The sequence below is a fragment of the Ailuropoda melanoleuca genome, chromosome 2, assembly GCF_002007445.2.
Source record: "Ailuropoda melanoleuca isolate Jingjing chromosome 2, ASM200744v2, whole genome shotgun sequence".
Lineage (NCBI taxonomy): Eukaryota > Metazoa > Chordata > Mammalia > Carnivora > Ursidae > Ailuropoda > Ailuropoda melanoleuca.
This window is the reverse complement of record NC_048219.1, coordinates 162,305,053-162,326,919: the sequence shown is the minus strand read 5'-3', so window position 1 is coordinate 162,326,919 and position 21,867 is coordinate 162,305,053. Positions and strand designations below refer to the sequence as shown.

At 42.7% G+C, this 21,867-nt stretch overlaps 2 long non-coding RNA genes across 2 annotated transcripts in view; one reads left to right on the top strand and one right to left on the bottom strand.

Moving 5' to 3' along the window:
- The first annotated feature begins 19 nt into the window (after window positions 1-19).
- Window positions 20-21,867, top strand: part of LOC117801116 — a 72,891-nt gene continuing 51,043 nt past the window's right edge. Inside the window, exon 1 of the long non-coding RNA XR_004623550.1 lies at window positions 20-1,366. This is a non-coding gene — a long non-coding RNA (uncharacterized LOC117801116). The remainder of the gene's footprint in view (window positions 1,367-21,867) is intronic.
- LOC105237974 lies at window positions 5,628-8,411 on the bottom strand. Its single transcript, XR_004623549.1, has 4 exons — window positions 8,242-8,411; window positions 7,835-7,904; window positions 6,444-6,512; window positions 5,628-6,266 (listed from the first exon to the last, which is right to left on the bottom strand). It is a non-coding gene; the product is annotated as an uncharacterized LOC105237974 (long non-coding RNA).

The window sequence follows — 21,867 nt, the reverse complement described above, 5'->3', positions numbered from 1 at the left end:
CGCGGGCGCGGGGCGGCGCGGAGCCCCGGCGGGGGGATGGGGGCGCGGCGCGGAGCGCGCCCGCGAGCTGTTTACTCGCGGCGAAGGGGAGGAGTGTGTGCGGCCGCCGGCTGCTCCGAAAGCCGGCGGCTGCGGCTCTCCTCCCCTGCGCCGTCCCCGCCCTGGGCCGTCGGAACTGCGCGCTCCGCTCGCTGCCCGCGGCGCGCCCATGGGCTGGGGAAGGGGCCGGCGGGAGCCAGGCGCAGCCCGGGTGCGGGTGTGCGGGTGTCGCAGCTGAGCACGGGTGTGCGTTGTCCGCGGGCCCGGGCTGGGCAGGGGGAGGGGAGGCTCGAGGTGCTCCTCCGGCTCCTACCGTGCTGCGCAGCGTGGGCTCCGCCAGCGGGTGCCGGCCGCGGGGAGGCTGGTCCGCGCCGCCGGAAGGAGGACGGTGGATGGAGAGGGAGAAAGGATCGCCGCCTGGGACCCTACCCCGAGCCAAGCCGGAGACCGGCTCAGACCGTGGCTCTTGTGTGGTCGAGCTGTCTTTATCCGTTTGACATGACATCCTGACTTCCTCTTTAGTCGCCCAGAGGCTGGTGGGTGGGTGGTGCGCGATGGGGACCCTTGGAGAAGGCGCTTTTGGTTCTGGCCGGTGTCTCCCGGGAGGAGGTGAAGTCCCGGGGCTCCACTCTCAGCGGTGGACCACCCTACCCTCTCTGTGCCTCTGTGTATCAGTTTTGTTGCTTTCCTTGCTGAGACACCGCGCAGGGTAGCTTCGGAGTCCTGGTTTGGAGAAGTGAGGTTGTTTGCTGACTCGGTTGACAGTCCTTGCTGCAGGTCTGTGGAATGGAAACACTCCATCTTTGCGGACTTTGCTGCTCTTAGGATATTGACACTCACGGGCGCCCAACCAAGTTGCCTGACCAAACTCTGCAGCTTCTTTCACGAAAAAGAAAAAAGGAAAAAGCTTGCTTTTTTCCCCCTGCCATTTTATTCATGGATAGTGAAATGAGCACTGTTTGGGGGTCCGGGTAGGCGCAGAGGCAGTCTTGACTTTGACACCCTGCCAAACATGCCATTCCTTGGTATGAAACATCTCCTGCATCTCCAATGGGTTGCATTTGTTGCCTTGCTGTCCCCAAGTAGAATCCAGTCAGAGCATCCTGCGATTTAGATGCAATCACCAGAATGATTGCTCTTATATCGCTTAGAGTCAAAATTTTGCTTTGTTTTCTCTAAGTATTTACAGGCTTTTTTTTTTTTCTTTGTGTGGAGAAAAGATCACCGAATTAACATTCATCTTATCCTTAAATTTAGCAGGAAGAACAGCTGGTAATTGTGAGGAATCTGCTTGTTACCATTGGCTCCAGAGCACTTTAAAGTGTTTGTAAGTTGATATTAGTATTCTCCCCACCTTTTTTGGTCACATACTTTGACAACTGTTAGACATTTGCTTTTTTTTTTTTTTTAATCTTCCAGTTTTAGTCTGCCCTGGTCATGCCATCCTCGCTGGTCCAAGTTACTATACTTGTTTCTTAATTCCTGAATCTTCAGAGTACAAAACATGAATCTAATGGGCATTATTGTTATAAGCACATATACAACAGAATTTCACATAGAATTTTAGTGTTGGAAGAGATGCTAAAGACAATCTTAGCCCAAATCCTTTAATTTTTAAATGAAGAATCTGAGATCTGAGGAAGCGAAGCACGTGGTCCTCAGTGATCGCAACGGTTGGCCTGTATTGCTGCTGAAACTAGCTTCTGTCTCCTGCCTTCCAGACTTCTGTGCTTTTTGCCGGAGGTTGTAAGACACCTCCATCTTCTCATTGGGTGTGTTGAAAGGGTTACAAGAAGGCATCCTCTCCTGAATCAAGATCAACACTAGGGAAAAGTGTATTTCTTGGTCTTAGAAAGAAAGGAAGTTATTCTTTGGGACTTACCAGAGTAGGACTTTCAAAGATGTTTTCTTTTAAAATGTTTCTGACTTTATCTCCTCCCTTCCCTAAAGAAACTAGTATCGCTATGGAGAAAAAGAGTCATATAACCTGGATTTGATTCCATCTCCAGATGCATAAAAGGGATCTAAGGAGTTCTCAGGTTCAGCAGCATCTAAGAATTGCCAACCTATCTTGGGACAGGGCCAGACAGACGCTGGATGAGGAGGTGGTCTGGGCTGGGTGGAGTTGTGAGCAACGGAGGTTTCTGTGTGGCTTTAGGTCCAGGAAGTGTGTGGTCTTTCTTGCCTTATATAGTCTTACCTTTTGGTTTGAAACTAAATTCTTAGATGCTGGTTCATAACCTCACCAGAGGCTTAAAAACCCTCTGCTTCAGTTCCTGCTACAAGCGTTTTGCGCCATCATTGTGGGTAGGGGGCTGCACGCTTGGAGTCACTGCCTGTGCCATAGAGTTTGTAGCCGAGCGCCTGACTCCATTCAGCTGCTGGTGCAAGTCCCTTCTCGGTTCCTCCGTCCTCTCTTAATGCCCTGTTTGTGAGGTGATTCTTGATTTTTCCCCATGGCTCTTGGATGTTTAGCTTGATATCCTGATTTCCCTTACACATTCTTATTGTTGATAACCTGAATCACAAACCGTCTTGGTTTGTTTTTAAACACGCCTGAAGGAAAGACTCTAAGAAGATGACATTTCCTGTCCTGCTGGGCTTGCTGGGTTGATGGCAGTCACTGCGCCTACAGTCAGTCCCACATGGGCTTGTCGGTCATGCACAGGAAGGGACCGTCTCTTCTGAACTCTGTTTTGGGATAGTTTAAAAAAGGGAGAGGCACATGTGGTTTTTCTTTTCTTTTTTTTTTTTAATTAATTTTGTTTTGTTTTGTTTTGTTTTTACTATGAGAAGGAACTGGGAGCTGTTGCTACAAACAAACTTAGCATTTAGCACTTCTGCATTTGTAACCGTGTCTCTTCTGTTTTCCTCTTCACACAGCGCACATCATTTTTCTTGCAGTGTTTCGGGGACCAGTCAGCTTGGTTTGCCTAGAACAAAGGGGTTTCCCAAGATGTGGTACTTTCGGTGCTAAAGGTGGGAAAATTCTAGGCAAACCACGATGAGTTGGTCACCCTGTGCAGCATAGAACATATTCACCTATGTAATTAATATAATAATGTAATTATTTTGCTCCTAAATGGACATTAGGAGATTTCTTTATGTCTTTGATAAAGTGAGGTGATTTTAAATTTGGGAAAGAAAGTTCTATTTCATGCAAACGTAATGCGTTCTAGCTCAAGATAGCCATGAAACTCTTTGTAATTTGATTTGCAATTGACCTTTTGGGGGCTGCTTTTTATGTCTAGTTAAGGTACTCCAGTGATTTTAAGTGTCTGGTCATATCTTCAGCCTGCCCTCCTCACCCCCCAAAAAAGTTTTTCAGAGTTATGAAGCCAGAGTGGTAAGTTCTTTTGGATCTTTGAAATGTTCCCTGTTCTTAGCTGAATTTGCTAATGACAGCCGAATGTCACCTCCATCTCAAGGGCTGCCTGTAGACGAACTGTTTCAGCAGGTGGCCCTTTTTGGAGCTTCCTGCCTGGAGGCCTTCTGGCTAGGTGTCCCCTTGCCAAGTCCTAGCTCACACTTGAGTCACCCATCTCCTTGGCAGCTGTGGCAGTGGCAAGAAGCTAGAAATCCTGTAGCTTTGAAAGCAGGATTTCTAGCTCACAGTGTGGGGCCTTGGGACATGTTGTGTATTTTATAGGGCTGCCCTCATCCTACCATTGCTCCCAAGAGCACTGGGTTTACAGCAGACTCAATGCTGCGGTCATGCCTTCAGCAAAGAAGGGAAAAGAAAGGCTTTATTCTTTGGACCCTTCTTTAGTTGTTTTGGGATCCAGTCACATGATTTGGGGAGTGCACTTCAGGGCCGGTGTTTCCTGGCAGAGACCTAATAATGACTTACATTTGTTGTGATCTTGTATGTTGGGCCCTTGCCGCGAATCATCTCTCTTAATCCTCACAGCCTCACTAGGAGGTAGGTGGCAGTGTGATTCCTATTTTATAGATGAGAAAACAGGAATAGGGAGGCTAATTGACTTGTTCAAGGTCACCCACTAAGCGAGCGCTGTGTCCTACCCTGGCAGTCTGATTGCACAGGTGGGGCTCTAACCACAAGGCTATACTTTCAATAGTTGAAAGGTCAGTGCAGCTGTAGGACCCATGGATGCCTGCTCTAATTTACCGGGAAGCCATGGGGCGAGCTGCACCCCCACACTCCTGGCTCTTGCTCTTCGGGCCAGACCCAGTCCTGTCCAAGTTAGGAGCTGCTCTGAGGCCTCTGCTAGTACCAGACTTGGGCCTGGCTTGTCCTGCTCGCTTCTCCACCTCCCCACTGTGCTGAAAGACCTGTTGGTTGGTAGGTGGGGGGTTTTTTCCTTGGTCATTAAAAGTAAACCATGATCACTGTAGAAAAGTCAGAAAGCTAGATATGCAAAAAGAAACAGTTAAAACCATTTGCAGTCTTCGTACTCAGAACTACTCTTAACATCTTGACAGAAAAGGAAACTTCTAGTCTTCAGTCTAAGTAGCTAGGTAAAACTTTTCAGCGTTCCACATGATATCAGTATCTTTCTCTTGACCACAGAGCTAACAACTATGCTTTCTAGACCAGTGATTTTTTCCAAATAAACTGAATTTATGCATCTCTTAAATAAATGCCTGGCTGCTCTAGTGGAAACCCAGCAGCACAGGCTTTTTTTTTTTTTTTTTAAGACTTCAACTTTTACTTCCTCTTTTCCTCTAAGTAGAGAGTAAATATAAACTCCAAAAAGCACAATTGTTTGTGCCAGAAACAGGACTGAAACATTCTTTAAAAAGATTTCTATTTCAATAATATAATAGGAGTTTCTGTAGGCTGAAGTATAACATGAAATAATTTTAAAAATGAGGAGCTGAGAGATATAATCCTGTGGTTTTCAAACTTGGAAAGCTTTGGCTGTCCTTTTTTTTCTTTCTTTTTTTAAAGTAAGCTCTTTGAACTGACCACCCTGAGATCGAGAGTCACATGCTCTACTGACTTAGCCAGCCAGACACCCCCTATGGCTCTCCTGTTTGTTTTCCTCAAAGAAGATTCCATATTGAAGCTTAATATATAAGAGATCAGTGGTAGTAGTGATCTCTGAGGCCCTTTCAAAGATTATTGGGCATTAAGGAGGGCACGTGGTATGATGAGCACTGGGTGTTATATGCAACTGATAAATTATTGAACTCTACTTCTGAAACTAATGATGTGCTGTATGTTGGCAAATTGAATTTGAATGAAAGAAACACAAAGATTATTTGGGTTTAGTATTATTTGAAAGCCCCCTTAGATGAGAAAACTACTGGTGACTGATTCAGTGATTTTTTTCCTGACATATCATGTACTCAAAAAACAAACATTTATAAATGTTTGTAGACGATTAGGAGTGACATAGAATTTGGATGACCGGGGCGCCTGGGTGGCACAGCGGTTAAGTGTCTGCCTTCGGCTCAGGGCCTGATCCCAGCGTTCTGGGATCGAGCCCCGCATCAGGCTCCTCTGCTAGGAGCCTGCTTCTTCCTCTCCCACTCCCCCTGCTTGTGTTCCCTCTCTCGCTGGCTGTCTCTGTCTCTGTCAAATAAATAAATAAAATCTTTAAAAAAAAAAAAAAAAGAAAGAATTTGGATGACCATCCGTTTTTATTTTTATTCATTCTGCGACAATTTTGAGACTGTGGGAGTACTGTTGAATATTAAGGTGGGAAAACAGGTGTGAAACAGGTGTGTCCCAGGTAAACCTGCACACTTGGTCCCACTACATAGACTGTGTTTGCTCACCCCAGGCTCGACAGTAAGTGAACTAGTGACTAGTAGACTAGTCAGTGACTTTCAAGGCAGGGTTACACTGGAGCACGTATTACAAAGATTGCTTTGTCACCTTAGGCAAGTCCGGAGTCGGAAAATGGCTTCCGTTTCATGCATCAGTTCTGAGCAGTTGGGTGAGGCGTTGTAGGAGCGTTCTGGCTTGCAGCTGTGGATGGGGGGACATGTAATGATCAATCATCAGTGTTTGCTAGGTGATGAGGTAAGGGAGAGGTGGCCTGTGTTGTGCGTTAGCCAACCCTTGGCAGGTCATTAGCCTCCGCCGGCCTCATGTCCTTCTTTGTAGAATGAAGAGGTTGGACCGGATGCCTTTCAGGTGCCTTGGCTCCTCCCGCTCCCTCTGTGACTCAGTCCCTCTGTTGACAGTTTGTGCTGTAGTCTTCTGAACAGACGTGGCCATGGAGGGCGTACTTGCTGATGAGCTCCAGTTTAATTTTCTAGGGAACAAAGTCAAACAGTTACGTTCAGATTCCAGAAGAAGATTTTAACCAATGTCAGTGATTTAGGAACTGATTCCTGTCCTATGCCCCCCCCCATTTGATAGATCATGCAAGGTTATTTGTTTTATAAAGCATCAATTTTATTGATTATTCCTTTAGGGCCCTTTTACCAACATCGTATTTGCCTTCTGCTTGACTTCAGGGGTTGAGAGAGCAGGTATCTTCTCTTATCCGTGTTTTAGTCTGTAAAAAAGTTGGTAGCCCAAGAGGTTGAAATTAATGATCATGACTCTAGTTTTTCATTATGATATTCATAATTTTTAAGAACCTTTTTATTTGTCTCCCCTTTTGAAACTGAAAATTCATTTAGCGCTCTATTAATTGGACCAAGCAAATGAGAAGTATATAGTCTGCCTTTGGGCTTTTTCAGGCTTTGCTAAGCCAGCAATGGTTGCTTGTATTTCTCGGTCTTCCTGTGTCTGTAATTCCCTCACTCCTGCCCTGTGAGTCATAAGCATCCCTGTGGAACTTTCTAAGGTATCTTTAATACCAGGAGACCATTTTGCCCCAGGGGAGCCTCCAGAGCTCTTGGTAAAACTAGAGGGATTTGTAGGAACATCTGAGGCCTAGACATGCAAAATTTCCTCACAGTTCCCAGTCTGTCTCAAAGGTTTCAGTGTTGAAAAAAGGTTTCAATGCTAAATTGCTGTTGCTCATTTTCAAAATAATACTAGATGGGAATCAGAAGACTGAGATTCTACTCATGGTTCTTTTTCTAATAGTTGTGTGGCTTTGGGCAAGTCCTGGCCTTAGTTTCTTTGTCTGTAAAATGGGAGTGGATGGGTAGAGCATCCTTTACATTCTTTCAAGTTCTAACAGTCTAAGAGAATGCCCCAGATATCATGTTTCAACTCATGGAATCTGGTTTGAAAAGTATCTGCCTTCCGTGAACTTCTGTTCTCTTCCCCACCTCTCCCCCTGCACCTCCACCCTCCCAGGGTGGTGGTTGCAGCTAGACTTGACCAGGTCTGAGAAACACACCCCACGCTCTGCCTGAAGGTCAGAGATCCTTTCCCCAGGAATGTCATCTTCTGGCATCTCCAACAGCTGAGTTTCAGGGAGGGACACAGAACCCCTGGAGCTGCTTTCAGTGTGGTCCTGTGAGAATTCCCTGGTGCTTCTTGCAGGACAAGGGGAGCAAGACTTGCAGCCCCCGTGTTTGTCTGTTGTGAGCTGTGCTGAGCTGGTGCCCGCTTTAGCCTTCCTCAGAGATGCTGCTTTAGCGAATGGCCTGGGTTCTGCCCATAATCGTATTTTATTGAACTCCATAATAACATCTGGGTCTAAAAAGTCTGTTTTCCCAGTGTTGGACCCAGAGATTGGGTGCAGTTGACACAGTGACCACAGACTTTCTCCAGGAGGGAATTCCTACTTGCAATCCACAGCCTCTGTATGTGTAGATATCCTCAGTCTGTAGAAGCAGCTTGTTTTGCTATCTAAGACTGTCAAGATGAAGAGTAAGATAGGAAGTAGAAATTTAGGTAAGCTGGGACAAATCAACGAACCTGTTATTGTTAAACAATGGCCTCCAAAAGCCAGCGGTGCTTCTGCCCCAGGGCTGAGCAAGATGGCTTGCTGAGTTTGGGAAAGAAAAGATCAGAATTCGCAGTTCTTTTAGAACCCTTTAAAATGTTCATTTTTGTATATTTTGAATATATGTTATACCCCAGTACTATACAAATCCTCTTTGTTCTACTTCCCGCTTCTGACCACCTGGCCCAACCACCACTCGGACGTTTGTAGCAGCCTTCTGACGGGACTTGGTCATCCAGCCTTGACGCTCTGCTCTCAGCGTGGCCGTCAGAGTGATGAACTCTGACGCTCAGATCATGTCTTTTCTCCACTCAGCCCGTCCCATCTCACACAGAGGAAAAGCTGAAATGGAGTGGCCCACCAGGCCCCCTCCACTCACCCGTCCAGCCATGTCTCCTCCTCTCTCTCCCTGGCTCCTGGGCTCCAGCACCGGCCTCCTCACCGTTTGTTGAACATGCCAGGCACCCTGCTGCCTGTAATCCCTTGACGTTCCTGCTGCCTGCGGAGCTCTTCCGCAGAAGTCCACATGCCTGGCCTCACCCCTTTCAGATCTTTACTCACATGGTACCTTCCCAGTGAGTCCTTGCCTGACCTCGCTGTATCAACTGCCTACACCACATTTCCTGTCCCCGTTCTGTATTTCCTCTCCGTAGTACATATCCCTCATACCATATATTTTATCTTTTTATAAAAATAAAAACTTCCGTGTAGAAGAGATACAAATAACAGGGCAGAGTTTTTTGTTGTTTTGTTAGCTTGGTTCATTCACTGCTGTAACGTCAGCACTTAGAAACAGTATAAGGCACATAGTAAATGCCCAATAAATAGTTGTTAATTGAATGATATAAAAATGTATGTGTGTGTATGTATGTATATATCTACGTGTTCAAATGTTTTGACTCATTAGGGGTTCAACCAAAAAACTTAAAAATACTTATATAAACAGAGCTTCCATCTGTACACTGGGGTATTGGATTTCCATTCAAATGAAATTTGGAGTAATCTTTCTGCCCCATCACATGTTGTCTTCTTTTCTGGTTATATTTCTCCTCTTTTTAAATTGAGCTTTCGGTGGTGGGGCTGGGTTAGCACCATACTTGGTTCTCAGTGGGTTCCATTTCTTTTATAGGGTAGGTACCAGAGTGACTCTAGGGAAAGGGAGATGTGGACCCCAAATATTATGGGAAAGGGTACTCTGACCCATGGCAAAGTGGATCATCTTTTATGTATTCAAGCAATTGAAGTCTGTTTAATAAGCTCCATTTCCAAGGCAGTGACTCTGGTGGAGTCTTCTGCTCCCCCTTTCCACAAAGAACAAGAACAGGTACAATAAAATGGTTAGAAACCAGAGAGAGATTTGGGAAGGAGGAGATAAGACCATAATCATGCCTTACGTTATTTAACCCTGACAACATCTCTGCAAAGGAGCGACTGTCATCATTCCACTGTAGAGATGAGGAAAATGAGAATTGAGAGATTAAGTAGTCTCTTTAGGGTCACATGACTCTGGGGGTCACAGCTGTGCAAACTTGTCTCCAAGGTGCACATTCTGAGCTGCTGTGCTTCTGGCCTCTTGAGACCGGCGTAGTATCACAAGAGGCTCCTTTCCTCACGGAGCTCGTGGTGTTGTTAGAGATGGTGTCGCATGCCTCGTGCCAGGAAGGCCCTCATCAGATGGTCACTGCATGCACATGGCAGACAAAACAGCTGTCACATCAGGTGTGGTGCAGGTTTAGACTACATTCTGGGGGTACTTATTAGGGACGACAGAAGTCCAGGGCATGGTTACTAAGAAAGGGATCAGGGAGCTGGAGGGAGTCTAATGATCCTTGAGGAAGGGAATGATCTAGACAGCAGACGAGGATGGAAGGCATCCCAGGTGAGTGATGTGCCATGTACCCATCAGCTAACCCGAAGGCAGAATTTACTGAAACAGAGGGTTCCTACTAGGAAAGCAGAAGAGGAAAGGAAAGAAATATTCAACATGCATACTTGGTAGGAGGGGTATTTGTGTCTTAACAAATCTTTCTTACTTGAGTCTTCCTCCCTCCCTCCCTCCCTCCCTCTCTCTTTCTTTCTTCCTAGATTTTATTTATTTATTTGTCAGAGAGAGAGCACAGGCGGGGATAGCATCAGGCAGAGGGAGAAGCAGGCTCCCCACTGAGCAGGGAGTCTGATACGGGACTCGATCCCAGGATCCTGGGATCATGACCTGAGTCGAAGGCAGATGCTTAACTGACTGAGCCACCCAGGTGTCCCTTGAGTTTTCTGATAGGTACTATGTGTCATCTCCTGGAGACAAAAATTGTGTCTGGACAAAACTCATTGTTTCCATGTGTCGTATAGGCATGATCTTTAAAAAATGAATTTATATCCCATCTTGTTATAAAAGGTATTGAAGCATAAGGTGAGGTGTTACCTTATGGGTACTTCTGTCTCTACTCCCTACTTGAATATTGTACACATTCTTGTTATGGCAGCATTTTGTGGATAAACATGTATCCTGGAATATTGAACTTCATTGAAAGAGGCTGGATGGTTGGTCTTCATGGTTCAGGACACTGACAGATTAATGTAGGCACATAGTAAAATTTTAAAAAATCCAGACTATGGGGAGTATACAGGAAAGAATGATTTCATTTCTTTAAAAAAAATCAATTGCAAATTGCACTACTAGGTATTTATTCAAAGGATACAAACATTGTGCTTTGAAGGGACACCTGCACCCCAATGTTTATAGCAGCAATGTCCACAATACCCAAAATATGGAAAGAGCCCAGGTGTCCATTGACAGATGAATGGATAAAGAAGATGTGTGTGTGTGTATGTGTGTATACACACACATACACACACACACATACACACAAATAGAATACTACTTAGCCATCAAAAAGAATGAAATCTTGCCATATGCAACCACATAGATGGATCTAGAGGGCATTATGCTAAGCAAAATAAGTCAGAGAAAGACAAATACTATATGACTTCATTCATATGTGGAATTAAGAAACAAAACAGATGAACATAGGGGAAAGAATAAAATAAGATGAAAATTGAGAGGCAGGCAAACCATAAGAGATGCTAAACTCTAGGAAACAAACTGAAGGTTGCTGGAGGGGAGGTGGGTGGGGGATGGGGTAACAGTGATGGGCATTAAGGAGGGCACAGGATGTAATGAGCACTGGGTGTTATATGCAACTGATGAATCACTAAATTCTACCTCTGAAACTAATAAAGAAAATCAATTGTGAGATAAAAAAGGGAGGTGGGGAAATATATAGATCAATGAGAAATAAGGCGCATATAAACTAATTGCAGCGAATAGATTTGGATTCTGATTCCAACAAATTTAAACACATTTCTGTGAGACAATTGGGGAAATTTGAATACTGCCTGGTTATTTGATGCTTTAAAGTATGAATATGGTATTGTGGTTATGTTTAAAAACAAAGTCTTTATCTTACAAACAAGAAAACAAAACCACAAAACCTGAGCATTTGCCCAGGGCACCTAAATATTTTAGTGACTCACTCTTTTTGGAAGCTTTTTTTTTTTTCTTTCTTTCAGTTTATTTCTTCCTGTTCTCTTTGCGCCCCTTCTAAGCTTTCTGCTGTCGCCCTGACAGAATGTCTTCAGTGGAGTTGTTAGAATCCTTTTTGATTGTCAGAAAAGCACACAATTCTGCTAGTTTCATTGCCTACAGAAGTAGGCAGCTAACTCTGAATTGGTGGTGAGGCTCACCCACCAGTGGACGTAGTTTGAGCGGCCCTCATAACTCAAGGCAGATATTTGAGCATCTACCTTAGAATCCACATCTTGGGTGCCTTTAGAAGACCTCGATTTGGCTGTCCTGTACAGTTATTTAAGGATAAGGGATTTCTAGGTGAATTTAAATATTAGAGTTGCCCCGAATCACTTTGTTATATCATTTTTCTTTTTTAAATTCCAGTTAGTTAACATACAGTGTTATATTAGTTTCAGGTGTACCATCTAGTGATTTAACAGTTCCAGAATCACCTGGTGCTTACCATGATGTTACATTACTTTTTTTTTTTTAAAGATTTTATTTACTTTTTATTTGAGAGAGAGAGAGAGAGTGCATGTGCATGCACAAGCAGGAGGAGGGAGAGTGGGAGAGGGGGAAGCAGACTCCCCACTGAGCAGCGGGCCCAAAGTAGGGCTCCTTCCCAGGATCCTGAGATCATGACCTGAGCCAAAGTCAGGCACTTAACTGACTGAGCCACCCAGGCGCCCTGATGTTACGTTACTTTTAAACCATGTTTCTGTTTAAACTGGGTAGTTTTATTTATTTATGTATATTTTTAAGATTTATTTCATTTATTTTAGAGAAAGAGAAAAAAAGAGTGTGCTTGCGTGTGAGCAGGGTGAGGGGCAAAGAGGGAGAAGGAAAGAAGCAGACTCACTACTGAGCATGGAGCCCCATGTGGGGCTTGATCCCATGACCCTGAGATTATGACCTCATGAGCTGAAATTAAGAATCTGAGGCTTGGGGCACCTGGGTGGCTCAGTCGGTTAAGCGTCTGCCTTCAGCTCAGGTCATGATCCCAGGGTCCTGGGATGAGCCCCACATTGGGCTCCCTGCTCCACGAAGAACCTGTTTCTCCCTCTCCCTCTGCTGCTCCCCCTGCTTGTGCTCTCCTGCTATCTCTCTGTCAAATAAATAAATTTAAAAAGATTAAAAAGTAGAATCTGGGGCTTAACCGACTCAGGCCTCCCTAAACTGGGTGGTTTTAACAGATAGCAAGCAGTTATAAGGTCTCAGTTTTAATGACCCTTGTTGCCACGCCTCTTTTCTTACCTGAACAGGAAGGAGGTGTTGGTTGTTGCCCTCAAAGCTGACATATCTTTATTTCTACAAGTGTGAAAATCCTTCCATATCCTTTTTTCTTTTAAGATTTATTTATTTATTTCAGAGAACATGAGAGCGCATGAGCACAAAAGGCAGCGGTTGAGGGAGAAGAAGAGAGAACCCCAAGCGAACTCTGTGCTGAGCTCAGAGCCCTATGTGAGGCTTGATCTCACCACACTGAGATCATGACCTGAGCCAAAACCAAGAGTCGATTACTTAACCTGCTTGGCCACCCAGGTGCCCCCTTCCATATCCCTAATGGAGCCCAGATTTAAGAATAGATTGTGGGCTTGAGAGATGGCCAGTTGCAACTTGAGTGAATGATGCCGTCACGTGTAATTCAGAAGCTGGTCGACTAGGGTTTTCGATGCTTTGGAGCCTCAGTATAATTAAGTCTTGGGGCCCGTGAGGTGAATGTAGCGTTTAGTTGCTCTTGCTACTTTTCTTAGCAGCCAAGAATAAACAATCTTATTTTGAGGAGTTCTGCTCTTTAGCAAAGAATCTCGTATCAAGGTCCCAGGGTGCTCTATTACTGTGTATACAATATTTTAAAATGTTGTGACATATTTCTTTACAATTTCAAAAAATATTACATGGGAGTGGCATAGTTAAGCTAATACCAAATTTGATGTCTGAAGGTCTAGACTAAAGGCACATCTCTGCTTCTGACTAAGTGTCTCAGACACAACTGTGACAGAACTTTCCTTGATTATAAAATGGTTATAATAATACTTTATGGGGGAAGTTGTGACAAGTGGGAAAAGTCTTTGTACAGCAAGTGGCCTAAGGGCACTCAATAAATAGTCCTTGAATTAAAAAAAAATTTTTTTTTAAATTATGTTAGTCACCATACAGTTAGTCCTTGAATTTCTGGTTGGTTCTTCATTTATCAAATTAAAGTCTAATTCTCTAGGGCCAATTTCAGTTCTATGGAAATATGATTTTAATTATTTTTTGTTTTAAATTTATGACCATTTTTCTGGTCTTTTAAAAAAAATTTCTAACTTAAACAGCATTGGTAAAAAATGTTTGTTTTATTTTTGTGTGAAATCTCCATACTTAGATTTGAATTGTAGCATTTGGTTCCTACAACTTTAGAAGTGCATTTTTTGTTCATTTTGGTTTTAATGAAGGAATTGACTTACTTGACTGAAGAATTTTATGTTTAGAGAGAACTAGGAGAATAAATATGTGTTGAAAAAATTCTGAGGAGTTTGCAGTCATTCTTGATTTAAGTTGTCAAAAATAACTGAAAATTACTTTTAAGAATGCCACTTCCTCTTCACAGAAGTATAAAACCATGTCTTTTTGAGGAAGTGTATAAGAACAAAGTAGTTGATAGGGCAATCTTTGTAAAAAATCATCATGGAAGAATTTCTGAGGAACATTAAAGTTTCAAGTCTTGAATGAACATAGGATAGAAAGCCATATATTTCTCTGAAAAAAATGTGATTAAAAAAGTCAGAAGAAGGATTCTTTGTAAAAAGTCACTTTAATTTGGAGTCTTTCTTTTTCTTTTAAAACTACAGAATGCGATTTAAAAAGGAGGTGAGACACCATTGGGTACATGTGTATGTTTTAATTCTTTTATTTTAAAAGATTTTATTTTTTTTAAGTCATTTCTACACCCAATGTAAGACTTGAATTCACAACCCCAAGATCAAGAGTCACACGCTCCACTGACTGAGCCACCCAGGCACCCAATATATGTTTTAATTCTAAGATGTATTTCATTTTGAGGTATATCTGGTTAAAGTGTAGGACAAAATAAAAAGGGTCACAGGAAAATAAAAATGAGAGCAGTACTAAAAAAAAAAAAGTAAACTAAAGAAAGAAAAATAGGAGAGAAATACATATTTTAAAAAAGAGGGAGGGGTGCCTGGTTGGCAGAGTTGGTTAAGTGACGGATTCTTGGTTTCGGATCAGATCATGATCTCAGGGTGATGCAATCAAGGCCCTCATCAGGCTCTGTGCTCAGCGTGGAGTCTGCTTGAATATCTCTTTCCCTCTCCCTCTGCCCCCTCCCCCCCCACCATGCACTCTTTCTCTCTCTCTCTCAAATAAATAAATAAATGTTAAGAAGAAATGAGGAAGGAACTGAGAATGGATGGAGACTGACCATGTTACTTTCCAAGGTGAATGTTAGAGATGCTCTTAAACTAAATTGGTCATTTGCTACATACTCTGCTTTTAAACATAATTTTTAACATTGAGCACTGCTCTTCAACCACATTGGCACTTATTTCTTGGAGTTCTAGGATTGGAATAACCAAAGTGGAGGTTGTTAGTTAAGCTACAAAAGAAATGACCAGAGCTGGGTACCCAGAAGGCTGACGGCATGGGGCTGATGGCTGCGTGGCGCTTCCTGTGGGTCCTTGCTGCTGATGCTGCGGCTTTAGGACCCGCGTAGCGAACAGCAGTAAGACGTTATTTTACACGTGGGAAGGCAGGTATTGGAGGCTCCCGGGACTAGTAACTACGTTCCTGTGACATCTCTGCTTTTAAGGGCCTACTGCTTGTCCTTGTGAGCGGAACTCAAGAAGGACGTTTCCTTATCACTGCTTCGGTGAGCTTTTCCAGAGATCCAGTTCTTACCTCCCTTTCTGCCAGAATTGGCTGTGAGACCCTGGCAGACATTACAGCGCTCTGGGCCTCAGTTTCCTCTAAGGCATGCGGACGTTGGTTAGAACAGCCAGCAGCCGCGCCGCTCTCTGACGGCTGTCACCCGGAGGCTGGCAGACCACTGTCCGTGCGCCTGCGGGATCCAGCTCCAGGCCTGTTGTTATATGGCCTGTCAGCTAAGAATAGTTTTCACATTTTTAAATGGTTGAAAAAGATCAAAAGAATAATATTTTGAGACACATGAAAATTATGTTTTCACATTTTTAAATGGTTGAAAAAGATCAAAAGAATAATATTTTGAGACACATGAAAATTACGTGAAATTCAAATTTCAGTGTCCATAAATAAAATTGTATGGAACACAGCTTCCCTCATTTGTGTATGAGTTCTCTGTGGCTGCTTTGCGGCCCCGCAAGTGGCGTTATGTTAGGTGGTTGCTAGACCCCGAATGGCTGGCAAAACTGGAAACATTTACTGTCTGGCTCTTTGCAGAAAAAAATGTGCCAGCCCCTGCTCAAACCCAAGCACAGGGACCGCACTGCTCAGAAAGTGAGTGTTGTCTTTGTATTACCTATGCTGTACTTTGAGCTAGATTTAATTAGATTAATATGGTAATTCGCGCTTCTATTATTTTCTCCAGGAGAAAGTAGAAGTTTAGTTAGCTTTCTTGGTATGTTTTTAATTAAAAAGAAAAATCCCCTTTAAAACAATAGTTTGTTTGTACTGAGACTTTTTTTCCCCTCCCTTTAGGAATCACTGTAGAGAAGGAAGCCATATGTTTGTATTTTAAATCATTCGCCTTTTAAACTGGATTTTTAAGCTCCAGATGTGGACTCAGGAACAGTTAAAATGTACTTTTGATGTTCTCCAAGAGCCACGATGGGGGAGGAGAGCTTTACCTCTTATATTTGAGAGTGAAACAGAAATCTTAATATTTTCTATTTCCCATCGTGTGCTAAAAATGCTATTTTTAGTTTCTTTGAGTAGACAGTCTATGTTAATATGGGGATCAAAATGGCTTTAATTTTATGGAACGCCAATTAGAGCAATTGAATGAATATATTTTGAAGATACACTCAATTATTACAAATGGAAATTATAAAATTAAAAGATAAATATCAATAATGTCTACTTATCTAATTTCTCACTATTCTAGAAAGTTCTCTCTAAAGCTAAGTCTGGTATTTCTGTATGAGTTATGGGTTTGGGTGAGTGAGTGTGTGTGTGTATGTGTGTGTGTTTCCAGTGTTCACGTCTTCCTCCTACTCTTGTACTTCCAAAGTCATTTGAGTTATTCTAAAACTCCTTCTAGTCCTGGAGTTCCTTTTGATCTTGGAAGAAGATGGGCACCTTGAACTGGTTAGTGAGGGGCAGAAGGGAGGTCAGTCAACACATGTGATCTTTCATCTAAAAGTTAGCTTCATTTTTCTCTTTTGATTCTCTAGAGAGAAAGAATTAAGACTGAAGACACTTGTTGATAAAGAAGATTTGTGAAGAAATTCACATAGTGTGTAACTTTAGAAAACATTGACAGTGACTCAGTACCTAAGCCCTCTGAAGACCTCCAACATTCTCTGAACAATATCATAAATTATCTGGAGGTGAACACAATGGTAAAATTCCCATTTTTCAGAGGGATAAACTGAGGCCGGTGGTTGTTATTTGGCTTGCTGACTATTAGTGGGGGTAGAGATCTTGTTTTTTCCAGCCTCAGTCTGAGGTGCGTTTCATTTGCCTATCCTATTCTTAAACAGTAAAATCACATGTCATTTCTACAGTTATATTTAGGATATAGCCTGAAATACTATGTAAACACCCTGTGATAGAATACTGAAGTGGGCTGCCTGGGTAATTATTATGTGGGTCTAGTATCCTATCATTTGCATTATCTAGATTAGAATGTATCACCCACTTCAAAGTTGCTCTAGAAGAGGGAGCCCATTGTGTACAGGGCCAAAAGAGTGTTGCCTCATGGTTCCCCTTTGGCTGAAGAACTTTTTGATATGCAGAAGGCCATGGAGCTTTCATTCTCGTTTGAAAACACTTGTAACTGGCAACTGTGTTGAAAAACTAAGGCTTTCCCACGCCCTCACCCCCCAAATACCTTCACAATGTGTTCTGTTTTCTTTTTTAGAGTTTCATGAGAAGTATCTGGAATTGCCATCTGAAGGGAATGCTTGTCACAGAACTGCCTAATCTTTAGATGGGTCTAAATGCAGATGTGTCTAATGAGCACTTTCATTTTCCTTCTTACATGGAAGGGGGCGAGTTTCTCTGTTGAGCCTCTCACTTCTGGTTTTAATCTGTTTTTAGCTCCTTGATGAGTGTGTGGCTTGGGAAGGTTGGAGCTTCCCTTCTTGCTGCTCCAAGTAGCACCCCTACTTTTTGGGACACAAGGCTGTGGTTCCCCTGAGTTTAGGTTAGCGGTGACCATTGAACAAATGAACGATCCAGTGCCATTTTCTGCTGCTGGGTCTCCTTCTTCCCGGCCGCCATTCTCAGTTCCTTGCTCTTCACCTTCTGTCTCCATCCTGCAGTCTTCACCATGAAGACAGGACAGATAGGACATGATTAATTTTTTTTTGTTATATAAGTAGCCTGAACGCAAGGATTGGTGGTGGAAAATATTGCCAAGTTGTTTTTGTTTTTGTTTCTGGTGCATTTTTTTCTTGTTAAATATGTACCATCAAGAGTTGTGTGACTGATAGCTCAGTGTGTTATGACAGGAACAGACCCGAAACAGCTCCCTCCCTGTCTCCAGTCAAGAAAATAGTACAAAAAGAAATGCTTGCTTATTATTTTATTTTTTGTAATTGTAAGAGTTTAGACTGGTTCTGACTGGGACAGCTGTTTAAAGACTTGCATAGGAAGTGACTGTTCATGTGGGTTCTTGGGTTAAGTCTCTAGCTTCGTGAGCCCGAGGGAGGCCGAGTATGATTCCCAGCACTGATCCCGGGTGCATGGGAAGGGAGGGCCCCCCGGCCATCTACTGATACTCAAGCGCAGATTTGCAGCACTTTACCCTGACTTCCACCTCCAAAAGCTTTTTGCAAACTATGTATCGCCTCGCACAGTTTTTAGGGGACATCTGAAGTTTTCCATCATAAAGTTAGAAAGGTATAAAGGATATAATCCCTGGCATAATGTGAACATTGACTTTTAAAATGAAAAAGTTGTATCGCTGTTTGAATTGTATTGAATGGAATTTAAACACGATTGTGATTCGATGTGCCCCATCATCACTTAACAAAACACGTGGGTGAGCGTTTTGTTAATAGTTGATACTTTACATTGTTCCCGTTTCTCCTTGAACTCATACTTCCGTTCTACTTTTTCGTACAGAATTTTATCCAGATACAATACATTGAAAACACCCCCCACTTATCCTGTGATACTTTGCAATAAGAATATGATCCTAAGGTGCTAAGAGTTAGATACATTTCTGGATTGAGTTTATTTTTGTCATAATTATTACAGTACGACTTATCAAAACAAATATATTACAAAGACTGATAAATTATCAATAAAACATGCAAAGTAAAACATTCTCATTTGAAGTGTGTTTCTTGATCTCTTGACGAGGCTTGCTTTCTTGTCTTAAATTAGTTTATGTATTTATGGATATCCTAACTTATTGCTGGAATGAGTAAAGGAAATTAATTGAAGAAAGGGAGGTGTGAATTCAAGGAAGTTCTCCTGACTCAAGTATTTTGAACACTCTCTTTGCTACTAGGACATTTTTTTTTTTAAAAAAAGATTTTATTTATTTATTTGACAGAGATAGAGATAGCCAGCGAGAGAGGGAACACAAGCAGGGGAAGTGGGAGAGGAAGAAGCAGGCTCATAGCGGAGGAGCCTGATGTGGGGCTCGATCGCATAACGCCAGGATCACGCCCTGAGCCGAAGGCAGACGCTTAACCGCTGTGCCACCCAGGCGCCCCGCTACTAGGACATTTTTACACCTTAGGGGAAATTCCCTTGGTCAGAAGGGGTGAGAAGCGAATCTACCTTTTGAGGGAAGATCGTGAAGGGGAAAGTGTGAACAAACAGCAGCATGACTTCTCAACCACAGGCACGTGCCTTTTGGCAACGTGTGCCTCTGGAAGCTGAGGGTCTGCAATGTGATCCCACAGAACCACCGTGCCTGCAGACCCCTCACAAAGTCTCCGTGGACTCCAGGGCTCCAAGGCTGCCTGTGTGGAGCCCACTCTTCGAGAGAGGCAACTCTGGGAGAGCTGATGTCGTTCCCGGACCCTTGTAGTCCCATCAGTAGGCCAAGTATGGGTGGTTGGGTCGCCACAGGTGTGCATGGCAGACACATTAGTCCAGTCTCATAGGCAGTACGGGTCGCCTTTGAAAGCGTGTGCTTGCAATTTTGAAAAACTAGGCTAATATGTGTTAAAACTTTAACTTTTAGAGGTAAGGTAGAGGGATATGTAATAGGTCTTTATATATATTCTCACCTAAAACATGTTGTAAATTAACCATTAATTAAGTAATTCATTAACATTTCTTTTGTGATCTCTGTGTTTCTGTAGGACGATTCCAGTCTGTAGATACTTGATGAAAAGTCGGTTTTGTGTGTATGAACGTTTGGGCAGCTTGCTTCTCCAACATTTGAAGCTTTATTTGGTGTTCGTGAAGACTTCCTCGAAGGCATGCTGAATCTGGTTTCTGTGTACCCTCCTTACATTCCAGTCTGTGCAACTGATTGAATAATAGCAGGATGTTAGCAATGCTGTTCCTTGTTAGATTTAAAAATTTAATTAGAATTTGATGTATTCAGAAGGTAATTTCTTATGTTTAAAGACCCAGATCCTGCTTTATAACTGATTTTTGGTAAAGCAGTTTCTTGAGGGAGTACGTCTGACGGCTACATTGGTTTGTTCATTAATTCCTTTTTTAAAAAAAAAGATATTGTTTATTTATTTGACAGAGAGAGAGAGAATTAGCAGGGGAGGTAGCAGGGGGAGAGGGAGAAGCAGACTCTGCTGAGCAGGGAGCCAGATGTGGGACTCGATCCCAGGACCCTGAAATCATAACCTGAGCCAAAGGCAGACTAGACGCTTAACCAGCTGAGCAACCCAGCTGCGCCCGTTTGTTAATTCCTGAATTAGCTAACAAGTCCCCCGATTTTGTAAATTGAAAATTGATATTGTTTCTGGGCAGTTACTTTACAAAAAAATGAGGTGAAATGTCTAGATATAAAATTCAAACTGATGTATGTTTGCATGTGAATGTTGAATGGATTTGTTCAGCTTTTCTGCGCAATGCTTCACCAGCATTACAAGTGGTTCTTCACAGAGAATGCTGGGATCTGATGACTAGCGTTGCTGGTTCCTCTCTCGCTCAGCTCTAGACCAAACAGAAACATGCGTTCTCTGCCAAGCATTCTGTGATGTCACAAGGCAGGCCTTACAGCACCGTGGCTTTTTCTTACACTTTTCCTTTTCTGGCTGCCGGAGATTTATCCTCTTTCTTGACCATGTTACCCCTTTTTTTCAGTTGGAGGGTATCTATTATATTATATAGGACATCTAGTAGTATAAAATCCTTTTAAAAATAGATTTTAATTTTTAGAGCAGTTTTAGGTTCACAGCAAAATTGAGCAGAAGGTACAAAGTTCCCTCATACTTCCTGCCCCCCACCCCCAGCCACCCGCCACTATCTAAGTCCAAAACGAGAGTGGAGCATTTGTTACATCCATGCACCTGCATCGACACATTATTATCATCCAAAGTCCATAATGTACTTTAGGGTTCCCTCTTGGTGTTGTACATTCTGTGGGTTTTGACAAATATATAATGACCTGTATCCACCATTAAAGTATCATACAGAGTAGTTTCACTGCCCTAAGAACCCTCTGTGCTCTGGCTATTCACCCTCTGTCCCCCCTGATTCCTGGCAACCACTGATCTTTCCATTGTCTCCATAGTTTTGCCTTTTCCAGAATGTCATGTAGTTGGATAGATTCTTTTTACAAGGGATATAATAGGATAAGAAAATTTTGGAACTTTAAGGAGTCTTAGAGAGTTTCTATTATGTGGGCTTTTCATGCTTATCAAAGTTAGATATTTTCCAACAGTTTGAATATTTTCCAACTTGTTCAGCTTCACAAGCAAAAGAGTACTTTGCACTGTTTAAAATTAAGTTAAATATTTCTGGGAGAAGTAATGAGAAGCATTCAAAAAAAGAAAATCAAGGTGGAGGAAGTAGAAGGAAATTCTTTCTGTCCTTAGGAATTCCTTACAGATTTCTTTAAGTTGACTTTGGTTGCCATTTTGATAGCATTTAGGGAGATCTTGGATTAAATATAAGGAGATTGCTTTCAGATTGAGAGAACTGGTATTAAATAGAAATATGCTCACTTTTATCGCAAGGTGGAGTTGGAATCTACTGAGGCAAAAGACGTTTGGAAGGATATCGTTCTTTAATAGTATCATTGGAGCGGCGAATGCAGACCAGCTGCAGTGGCCCAACGGAAGTGTTCTCTTCCTTGTGCAGAATTGGTCA